Raw genomic sequence first — 11,164 nt, 5'->3', positions numbered from 1 at the left:
GGCAGTTAAATGCAAAGAGAAGTGAAAATATGATGAAAAGTAAAGTGGAAAGTACCAAAAAATAAAGTACAATTTTAAATACCGGCACTCACGGGTACAAGACTGCGGGGAGGTCATGGGATGTATGGGGGGCTGCAGGAGGTTTACCACAGAGCCTGCAAATCCTTCCAGTCTCCTAAATGTTGTGATGCGCCCTGTTTCGGCGCTGCCTGTTAGGCGCGACTGGCATCTTTTGGCGCCAGCAAATCTCGGCATGACAGCACTATTTTTAATAAAATTAAAAATGAAATATTAACACTATCTCGAACCCTGGCCTGCAAGGATACAAGACCGAAGAGCTAACCAGTTGGCTATTCAGTTTTCAGCTGCACCAGTTACTTATATTGATCATGAAAAACGCTCATACAGTTTAATCTAAGTAACCGGTACATAGAACATTGTTGAGAGCTCTATGGCCTTGTGATCAGTCACACAGCTCTACAGGACAGGGTTTGCGGCAGCCCTAATTCCCTATATATTTTGGGATTCTATTAAAAGTAATTAAAATTGCGTCGAAGTTCCCGCGCCACACCGGCTCCTGCGGCGAAACGTAGGCGCCAAATCGGTCCGCGCCGAACTGGCGGCGCCGAAATGTCCTGCTCTGTAAATGTTGTGTGTGGAAGAAAAGGGAAACAGTTAAGTGAAAAGAAAAAATGAAATTATTGTGAAAGGTAAAGTAGAAAGTACTGCAAGATAAACTACATGGGAAACAGGAAGTGAAATGTAAAGTGAACAAATAAAGCAAATGCGTAGAGAGGGGCAGCTAGGGAGCAGTACGATTGGGGAGACCCCCGTGCGGAATGAGTGTGTACTCCTTACTTGGTGGAATAGGCTGGCTACGGGGCCAGCTCGGTGTCGAATCCCGGAGTTGTGTCGTTTTTGTTACGGATCACTTGTAAATGAACTTCTACATCATAGTGCACCCGCATCGTTTTCTACACACGCATACTGGTGCGTCTGATATTGTGAGAAGAGTGGGGTAGGGCTGTGGCAATGGCAAAAGTGGGCGGCTGGCAGGAAGGTAATATGGGTGTTACGTTTGCCTAGGGTTTGTGCGGGAAGAAGGGTCATGTTTGGGCTGTTCGTGCTATGCGGGCCTCACACAACACGTAGCGACAAACACACTGCCTATATCGGCAGTGACTCTCTCGCGCGCTCCTCTGCCTCCCACGCCAAGCCGTCTCAAGGATTGCGCACTTCCCGCGTGTTAGGGGCTGTCCCGGTCCACCGGGCAGCCCCACACTCGGGTCGGGTGGCACCCGACAACATAGACACTTGGCGGCGCCCATGCCGCGTACTCAGGGGTGGGGGCTCATCCCACCCGCTCCGGGACACCGGAGCTCCACACACGTGGCCAGGTCCACCTGGCCACCGCGGCCCCGGCTCTGGGGGCACCCAGGCCGGGGTCGCTCCCCAACCCGCCTCACATGGTTGGGGGACCCACAGGGACGGCGTTGCCCGGCAGGGGCACCGTCCGGACGGAGTTGCCCGGCAGGGGCACCGTCCTTAAGCTGGGCCCCGTCCGTGGGCCCAGCACCAACAGCGTAGCACCAGCCTGGTGCCGAAGGAACGACGCTGGAGCCAGAATGGGAGTGACTGGCGAGCCGGAAGCGGCTCGCCTCTTTTATTGTGTTGGTCGCGTGGCTACTGCCACGTGACCCATTACAACATCCTGGGAGCTACCATGCTCCCAGGAGGGGTTCACATGCAACACCACTCCATTTTTTAATAAACAACAAAACAAAACACATACCGCTACTTGCCCACTACTACTCCTACAACCACTCTACTAATACACCCTTTATTAACCTGGGTGAGTGGTTTCATGTCACTAAACAGCACCACTGGGGGGTACTGGCACCACATAAAGCACTCCGAGTCTGCAGGTTTGCACCACACACCATTACCCACTAACCGGGCCATTTTAAGCAAGTCCGTGTCTGCCGGCTCACAGTCTTCCGGGGAATGTCACTCATGATGTCCATCTTCCGTATGGAGTTGCTGGAAACCAGCTCACACCCTCACCAGGGTTCCATTTAGGACAGTTACAACACGGTCACACAAACACCGGCAAAGCCGCACCTGGGGAGGCCCAGGGGCCACATCGGCTAGGTCCATTTGTATGGGGGCAACACCCCTCAGGGCCCGTGTCCTTGAGAGCCCAGCTGGTGTTAGGCCCGCTGCCTTTGTCCCCTTTTTTCCTTTCCATTGCAGGCCCAGTTTGTGGTGGGTCCGCATCCACTCCCCTCCTTTTTTTGATGGGCCTGGCTTCTGTTGGGGTAGTGGCCGGCGGTTCCCCTCCGTGTCACGGTTGAGGGAGGGGCAGCGCCTCCCTTGTTCCAGTCGAGGCTGCGGGCATTCCCCCCCCAGATGGGCGAGGGGGCAGCTTCAGGCAGTCAACTTCGCCACCCAGTGCGGCCGACGCCGCCGGCACTCCCCCTCCTCATGGGTGGGGCAGAGGCTCCTCCGCTTCTCCCCATTGCGGGCCCAGTTGGATTTGGGCCTGCATCCTTGTTGTGGGCCCTTTCGACCTCGGGCCCGCACCATACCTTCTTGCGGGACCCGTTGGATTAGAGCCCGCCACTTCCTGTCCTTCCGTTGCGGCTGAGGCCGCAGAGCAGTCTCCCTCAGATGGAAGAGGGGGGGGCATCCGCTCGCGCGGCCAACGACGCCGATCCTCCTCCACACGGGTGGGAAGCGGCTCCCTATTGCCTTGCGGGCCCAGTGGAGTTGGGCCCGCATCGTTGTTTTTTTTCTGCGGCGCAGTTGGCCGCCCCTTGTCCCCGCGGCTTACGGGTGGGGGAGGGGCAGGGCCTCTGCCTCTTGCGGCCGACGCCGCGGGCGACTCTCCTTGGAGGTGATGGGGGGGGCCGACCACCTCCTTCTTGCAGGCGGGCAGCCCCTATGCGGGGCCCAGTTGGGGATGGGACCGCATCACCTCCACATGCGGCCGACGCCGCACATCATCCCTCCCCCACGGGAATAAGGGGGAACACAGCCTCTTGCGGCCGACGCCGCGACTTCTCCTCATCGCGGGGCCCGTTGGAGTTGGGCCCGCACGCCTTTGTTCGCTCCTCCTCATCGCGGGCCCAGCTGGAGATGGGCCCGCCCCATATCTTCTTCGGGGCGCGCGGGGCCCCTCTCCCTCCTTAGCGGGCCCAGTTGGAGATGGGCCCGCATCCATCGCTTGTGTGCGGCGATGTTTTCCGCACATCGTCTGTGCGGCGGATTCCGCGGGGCACTCACACTCCCCCGGGGAAGGGGAGAAAACAGTTTCCTCCTTCCTGGTGGCGGTGGGAGCAGGCGCTCCTCCACCCAGTGCGGCCGACGCCGCTTCACACGCAGGGCTCCAGCCCTCGTCGCCATTGTTAGGGGCTGTCCCGGTCCACCGGGCAGCCCCACACTCGGGTCGGGTGGCACCCGACAACATAGACACTTGGCGGCGCCCATGCCGCGTACTCAGGGGTGGGGGCTCATCCCACCCGCTCCGGGACACCGGAGCTCCACACACGTGGCCAGGTCCACCTGGCCACCGCGGCCCCGGCTCTGGGGGCACCCAGGCCGGGGTCGCTCCCCAACCCGCCTCACATGGTTGGGGGACCCACAGGGACGGCGTTGCCCGGCAGGGGCACCGTCCGGACGGAGTTGCCCGGCAGGGGCACCGTCCTTAAGCTGGGCCCCGTCCGTGGGCCCAGCACCAACAGCGTAGCACCAGCCTGGTGCCGAAGGAACGACGCTGGAGCCAGAATGGGAGTGACTGGCGAGCCGGAAGCGGCTCGCCTCTTTTATTGTGTTGGTCGCGTGGCTACTGCCACGTGACCCATTACAACATCCTGGGAGCTACCATGCTCCCAGGAGGGGTTCACATGCAACACCGCGTGCAGACTCGGACTGGCCCAAAGGGCAATGCACAAAGAGCAGGCCCAACATGCTAGGGTGGCCAGTTTTGGGTCAAAGCGGGCAAAGTGTGGTGAGTCACTGCGCTGTGCGGCTGCTAGTTTAGACCAATGTTGCTACCAAAACACCCTTTGCAACCATTTTAGCAAAAGCTCCGTGTGTGCGGTCGTGGGCTACTTTTTCACTGGCCCCCAGGTCCATTTTATGGCCCAGTCCGACCCTGCAAGCGTCACAATGAGTGGTCCTGTCTTCACTGGTACGTTAACTCACTCACACACTTCTCTTTTATGTTGATAGTGACTGCAGTGGCAAATTTAAGGCAAAGGGCCCCTGGGCCCTGGATAGTCGGAGTTTAGGGCGGGAGGAGGAGTTGAGGGCTTTCATAAGTGGCATTTATAAACTTTAGGGACACATTTTCTATGCATCGTAAATTGCTAATATCACTGACCACTTCCCATTGTGAATGGAGCACTTGTTAAAAGGATAAGATGTCAGTGGGAGGCCCTGGGCAGCTCGGGCTGCGTGCCTTTGATGTGAGAAAGACAAAGCAGGGGGCCCCGCCTGGGCATGTGTACCCAGTCCAAGTGTTAAATCCGCCTCTGGGTCACTGACGGCCTCACTCACCGCACTTGGCTTCCCTGTCTCACTGTGAGTCTCAACCTAATGTTTACATTCTCTCGCCAACCTCGGGCCCAGGCAGAGACTTCAACCTTTGTAGCTGCCTCTCTCTTGCGCACACTCCGAGGCCTTGCTCTCGCCTCTGCCACATCTGCTCCGCTGCTCCGAGACACACGCCACCCCCTCCTCCTTCCCTCTCTGTTTTGTGTTCGCCGGTCGCTGGCTCATCGCCAGCAGTTCCGCCCTCTCTCAAAGCTCACAGGCCCGGAAGGGTTGCGCGCAGTTGAAATGGGATCCCACCTGCCAGCACTCCCGTGGAGTGCGCCTCCCTGCCGATATCCTCGGCCCCTCCGCCTTCCTCTCCCTGCCCCTCGGGAGGCAGCGCGCATGTAAGCAATGGCTATACAGAGCTCGCAGCGTATCCGGCTCTGTCAGTACCACTGTATTGTCCGCCCCCCATTGACCGTGGGCCACCACCCAGGTCCCCAGCTGCAGAGTGGCCTCACGACCCCGACCCACTTCTAAGCGGCCCATTTCTGCCTATGGCGACACTTTCAACCCTAGGACAATCTTAATGCATTCCTGTGTTTTGGAATGTGTGGCCTTGTCTAACTTCAGTTCAACAAATTGGGTGGCAGTATCGGGCTTCTGAGACTTATTGAAGAAAGGAAAGCCCTGGTGACTGGGTGAAATGGGGTCTTCTAGTCACTCTTCCCACATATCTGTGACTCCTACTGAAGCTTTGGCAGGAGTCACATGTCAAGGGAGGGAGCCTGTGGGAGGAACAGGAAGTGACGAGGCAGTTAAAAGGAGATGTAGAATAAAGTTGGTAATTATGCAGCACTGTGTCCGCTCCTAATTTATGAGAGAATTAGGTAGCCGGGTGGAGCACCCACTGTGCGCTCCTCATTTATGAGAGAATTAGGTAGCCATGTGGAACTATAGTAAACTGGCGATGAGGATGGGATCGGCTCATTCGTGCCATGCTGCTTCTATAGTGTGTCGTGGCCAGCTACGCAACGGTCACTGCGTCGCATATCAGCATGGAGAACGGCTCTGCCGGTACAGCAGTCTGATCTGGAGGTGATGCAGTCGAGGAATAAAGTATCCAGCGGTCCTTGTGGCTACGAGAGCGAGGATCCACTACATTTCCCAGAACTGAGCTGTATTGGAAACACAGTGGGAGGAATTCGACCATCCGCACGGTGGGTGTGGACACGCCTGGGCTTTTTTGATATTTTTTAAAGAAATTGAATGGTGGGAGATGAACCGTGGAAAATGTGTGGGGCTAAACCGCACACATTTTCCTATGCTTGCCGCACAACAAACACATAGTCACGTGTAATCTGGGTGGACACAGCCTACAGGCGTAGTCCCCCTGTCATGTTCAGCTGGAATGTGACAGCCATGGGTACATCAAAGCATCTCAGGAAGGGAGAAGGCAACACCTTTATCCTGCCATGGCCAGCCTAATTAAATATCAAAGGCTCCATGGATGCGCCCTGTCTATTGTCAAAGTTAATTGGAACAGGCCTGCGAGAGGCCTGATCACAGAACTGACAAAAGGGGGCAGGAAACCAACACCTCTTTGATATGCAATGTGTCAACTTGAAGCTAGCTCCCACACCTCTGTATGAAGGGCGGTGAATGTCATGTCTGGGAGAATTGTTTACAGTAGGCAACACCTGCAGGGGGACCCCCTTTCATAGGGAAGAAGTATGTGATTTGATGGAGACAGAAAGTCTGTTCTCGCCACAAACTTCAAGGGAGATGTGTGCTTTGATCAGGAGCCACAGAGAGCTCGATTAACCAGAGAGAGACACTTTGATCCACAGCAGACAGGAAGATGGGTGGGACATGTTGTCACCCCTCATCTTTCCTGTTGCAAAGCACTCTGGTTATGACTTCATGCAGAACAGAAGATTGTTGGTGGAGACCCAGGATTGATTCATTAAGGTAAGATTAGCCTGCACCCATCACTGGGGCCCATTTGGCTTTAAAAGAGGGTTGAGCCATTTTTTTGGCAGATAATCCGATGACTTCGAAAGGAGTGGGAAGAAACTCATTTGGACCGTGGCTGAAGGTACAGTCTGCCTCACAGCTTCCGCCAGTGAAGGAAGGACAGAATTTCAAGAAGGAAGCAAGATCCCTCCCCTAAACCTCTCCCAGGTAACAGAGGTAGATACCAACCTCAGAGGACCCGTCCAGCAGCTCCAGAACCCGTAACCAGCCAGCACATATTGTGCCCTGCTAGATTCTGCCAGTAAGCTTCCTAGGTGGGAAGTGCCAGAGAGTCTCTGACAAAAGAACAAGGCCGTTGCCTGCAAACACTCTTCTCAGCTTTGGGCCGTACGCCTTAAAGAACGGCAGGTGCCCAGTGAAGAAGCTAGAAGGAGTGCCACAAAGGGCATCAACCAGCGTCCATCTTTTAAAGACATTTTTTGAGGCAGTTGAGTCCTCGAATGGCGTCCGGCTGCAACACTGACTGTCGTCACACTGCATTCACTAAAGCTGTCTGAGACGCCTTGACCAGCGTTCCAGATCCACCAACCAGCACAGAGACAATGATTCTTGACCTCGAGTCACCGTGTAGGCCAGCCTGCGGCCTTCCGTCCAGGCTCCCTTCCCGAACAGCCTGCCGCCTGATACCCACAGCTGGCTACCGTCTTGAACTCTGTCACAGGAGCTGCAAGGTATCATGGAACTGACTCGATGCTGTCAAGCTTCAAGATCTTCTCAAGCACCAGGTACATTGTGGTTCTGTCCCTGTGGTCCTTCTCGGAAGACCCCCAGTGACATTTCCAACCCCTTGCTTCATTGGTGCTTAAACCTAATAACCTTAAACAGTTAAGACTGATTGTTTTACCGACTGTCCTCCTGTCAGTATTTAGACTGCATCCCTTTCCTTCGGGAAACTGTCTGTCCTCTGTGTTCCTTGACAGGGTGGGTTGTATTTTGTAGTGTGCTAGAACTGTCTGTTGTAATAATAATAAATTAAATATTTTTATTCAACCTTGACTGGACAGTCCCTTTTATCATTGGGTAATAATTGTATTTTCACTGTGTTGCAACTAACCAACGATCCACAACCTTGTGGAGATAAGCATGCTGTTCCGTCCACATTACCAAAATTGGACAAGGAGGTTTATAATTGACTTATGTTTCCAATCTGTTCTGATCCCTTCTGGTGTAAAAGAGGTGTAGTGCTGATTGATGGTTTAGAAACTGATGTTCATCCCTGGACCACTGGTGCATCGGAAGTTTATTCGTCACACACAGCGTCGCTCTGGTTAAGAAGAAAGGAGAGAGCACAGTGACACAGCTCAAACAAGCTTTCACTATTCAGAGACTCTGCATCCTCGGTAAAGGAAAGGAACGTGCCGCAGGGCAGGAGACCCAGTTTTCTTTTCCCTAATCTGGAGAAAACTTCAATAAGTTCATAAGCACTGACGCAAGACATCAAACGTTCACAAAAAAGGCAAAGTTGAACCATTTACCAGGTGGAAGGAGGGCTAAATCAAGCACAAAAATGCGTATGCCAGAAAGGTTACTGAGCTGACCTGAAAGGCAAACATACAGGTCTGAAAGTACCACACAATCATCATGTCTGACACAGAGAACCTAATAGTACCCGTTACCCCTCCTGGGGTGCTACTCTCAAAACTCCAAGACAATCTTGCCATGCAACTACCCACCCATTTTGACTTATCCAAGACCAGCAGCCTGGGGCCCAGGTGGAAAAGGTGGGCGAGGGACTTTGAGGTGTACATTAAGACCATAGGCCCCCTGCATGAGGAAAAAAGCACAGCCTCCTGACACGGGCCATTGGCCCAAATGTGTGTGTCATCGTAGACAAGTTCACAGCAGGATCTACTGACACCTATGCAGAGCTAAAGACTGCTCTTAAAGAATATTTCACAGCACACACCAATGTAGACTATGAATGCAACCTATTTCATACGACAAAACAAATCAAAGGAGAGTCAATGGATGCGTTCATAATGCATCTTTGCATTCGTTAAAACACTGTGACTTTAATAACTACTCTAACGAGGAGGCACTGCAATCCCAAATAATTGTGGTTTGTGAATGTGCTGACTTCAGGAAAAGACTTCTTCAAAAGTCACATTTGCTGAAATAAATCCTGCGCCTACCAAGATCACATGTGGCATTAACCCTCCAGGTAGAGGGCATGAGCAATTTGACAAGTCGTCAACAAAATGGAAGCCACACCACTACACAACGGAAACCGAGAAACCTTCTGCTACCAATGCAGATATGAGTTTCCTTGTGACGTGCATGCCCAGCCCTACGCCAACAATGCTCAGCATGTGGAGGAGATAACCACTCGAAGGCCGTTTGTCGCACATACCGCAGTCAAGCACGAGGTGAAGGGAATAGTAGCAGGACAACTGGCCCAAGAGAGAAATCTCAGGGACCTCTGGCAGGAATTAAGCAGTATTATAAACCACCTGTAAGGGAGGCATGGTATGACAAGTATAACACTGGCACAAGAGTTACAAGTTTCAAAACCTTAATTAAATTTTTGTGGTTTGGAAAAACTCCTACTTTGCCCTATAGCTATGATGGGAGTAGTCTCTACCATCAAATAATAAAGAAAACACAGTCCTAGTTAGTCTTTGTCCAATCAAAATGGCCCATATTAACAAAACCTAATGCCTACCCTATCTCTTATACAAAAAGTGTGTAGAGGGGAATGTGTATGCAAAGGAAAGTCAGTGTTAAAACCTAAAGGATCAAGGTGGCTGAGTCAGCTCTCCTCCCCACGTTGGACAGCACAGAGTAAGGCGACCCCGCAAACAGGATGAGACACTGTGACTCAGGTTATTTTAAAAAAGGCAGTTAAAAATGTGGTTCGAGGCCCACTTGGCCTTCTACGTTAAAGTCACTTATTCCAGTTTGCTAAATGTTCTTTCAAAGTTCAATAAAAGTTCATGTAGATCTCCCTCAGCCGGGCTTGGACCTCATAATCACAGCACTTGCAGGGATTCCAGTCCCCAAGCTTTATTCACATTCGTTACAGGTCCCTTCCCCTAACTTATTTCATGTTTCCAGTCTCCCTCAATTAGGCTCGGACCTTTCAACAAAACCTTCTACTGATGTTAAAGACTTTCGAATGTGTGAGGCTTTTACAATAGACCTGCGCAGTACCACTTTGACTTTTACTTAATCTCTCCTGTATGTTATTTGCCCCAGTATCTCTTGGTCTTAGTAGTTCAACACCACATTCAGAAAAGGTCAAAGAAATTATCCTCTTAAAGCAATCACCTTTTAACTTCCCCTTTCGTCTGGGTTAATCTTGACCATTCTGCATTCCAGAGTTTGTTCACTTTGCCGCTTTAGAACAACACATCAAACATTTTGTGGAGACTTTCGAGTGGGCTATTTCCTTACATGGGACCACTGTGCTACTCTGTATCACTAGCTTTACAGTTATCTGTAACTTAAAAGTTCACTTCTGGTTTTCTTTCTTTCACATCTCATCAGTATGAGTGCAACCTTCAATTGTGAGATACACTGTTGCGGCTTCAATCTTTCCTTGAAACAAACCAGCCTTCCATGTGTTTCGCTAATTCACGGGTTGTGTGCATTCCTTTCTTGTCTCTGCGGCTTTGATTCATGAGTCAAAGTTGATACCACAGGCTTTACCTCGCCTGCCTAACTCTTTTGTTCATCCAGCAGGGTCACTGGCGTGCTTGAAAAACAATCCAAGTTTCTTCTTGTCTGAGATTTAGCTTTCTCCCCGTATCCGTTGCATTTTTCCAGAAGCCACAACCTCCTGCAGGGATCTTCAGGGTTTCCAAACCCTTCGCTCTGGTCCCTCGATCCGTTGTCCTGCTCCAGTGGGTTCGACCATCTCCCCGGAAGATTTGCTCCTTCTCGCGTCTAACCTTGCTCAGAGTGTGTCTCTATGTTCCGCCTTTTATCCATTTGGGGGGAGCAAATGGGCATCAGATATATGTGATTACGGTCAAGTGCCTGACCTGATTAACGGAGCATGTCCAAAGAGATATATAAGAGTTAGCCTCTTTACTCTCAGTCGTCCTCTTCCTCGGCCCAGTGTTTGTGTAGAAAAGGGGTGTGTGCAAGATTGGAGAATCCTACAAAATAGGATGGGGTATGGGCACAGGAAAGGGGGGAATACCACATCTCATCAGTTGCCTCACCCCCACTCCCTGAAGATCCCCCCACCCAGGTGATCCTCCCGCACTGGTCCACCACCAGGGTCTAGATCCAATGGTGAATGCCGTGCCCCAGCCACCTGAGAGGGATAGATCCCCGGGGACTAGTAAGTGAAACAACCTTTGGTTTCTCTCACACCTCCACAAAGACACCGGGAGAGGAAAGAAGAAGGGAGACCACCACCTGAATGGCGGTATAACCGACCATCAACCTCACGATCCAAGAGAAGACCCAAAAGATACGTCCAATACCTCCTAGAACAATCCCAAACAGACTGCGGGTCCAGTATATCGTTGATGGAAGAACCACAAAGAAAAGAACTCCCACATGATGACAAGAGAAAGAATGGATATCTATACACTCTGGGAAATCCTGCAGTGAAAGAACAAAGCCCTATGTTGTTGCT

This window comes from Ambystoma mexicanum, chromosome 7p, assembly GCF_040938575.1.
Source record: "Ambystoma mexicanum isolate Mex_15411 chromosome 7p, UKY_AmexF1_1, whole genome shotgun sequence".
NCBI lineage: Eukaryota > Metazoa > Chordata > Amphibia > Caudata > Ambystomatidae > Ambystoma > Ambystoma mexicanum.
Note: the sequence above shows the minus strand (reverse complement) of the source record.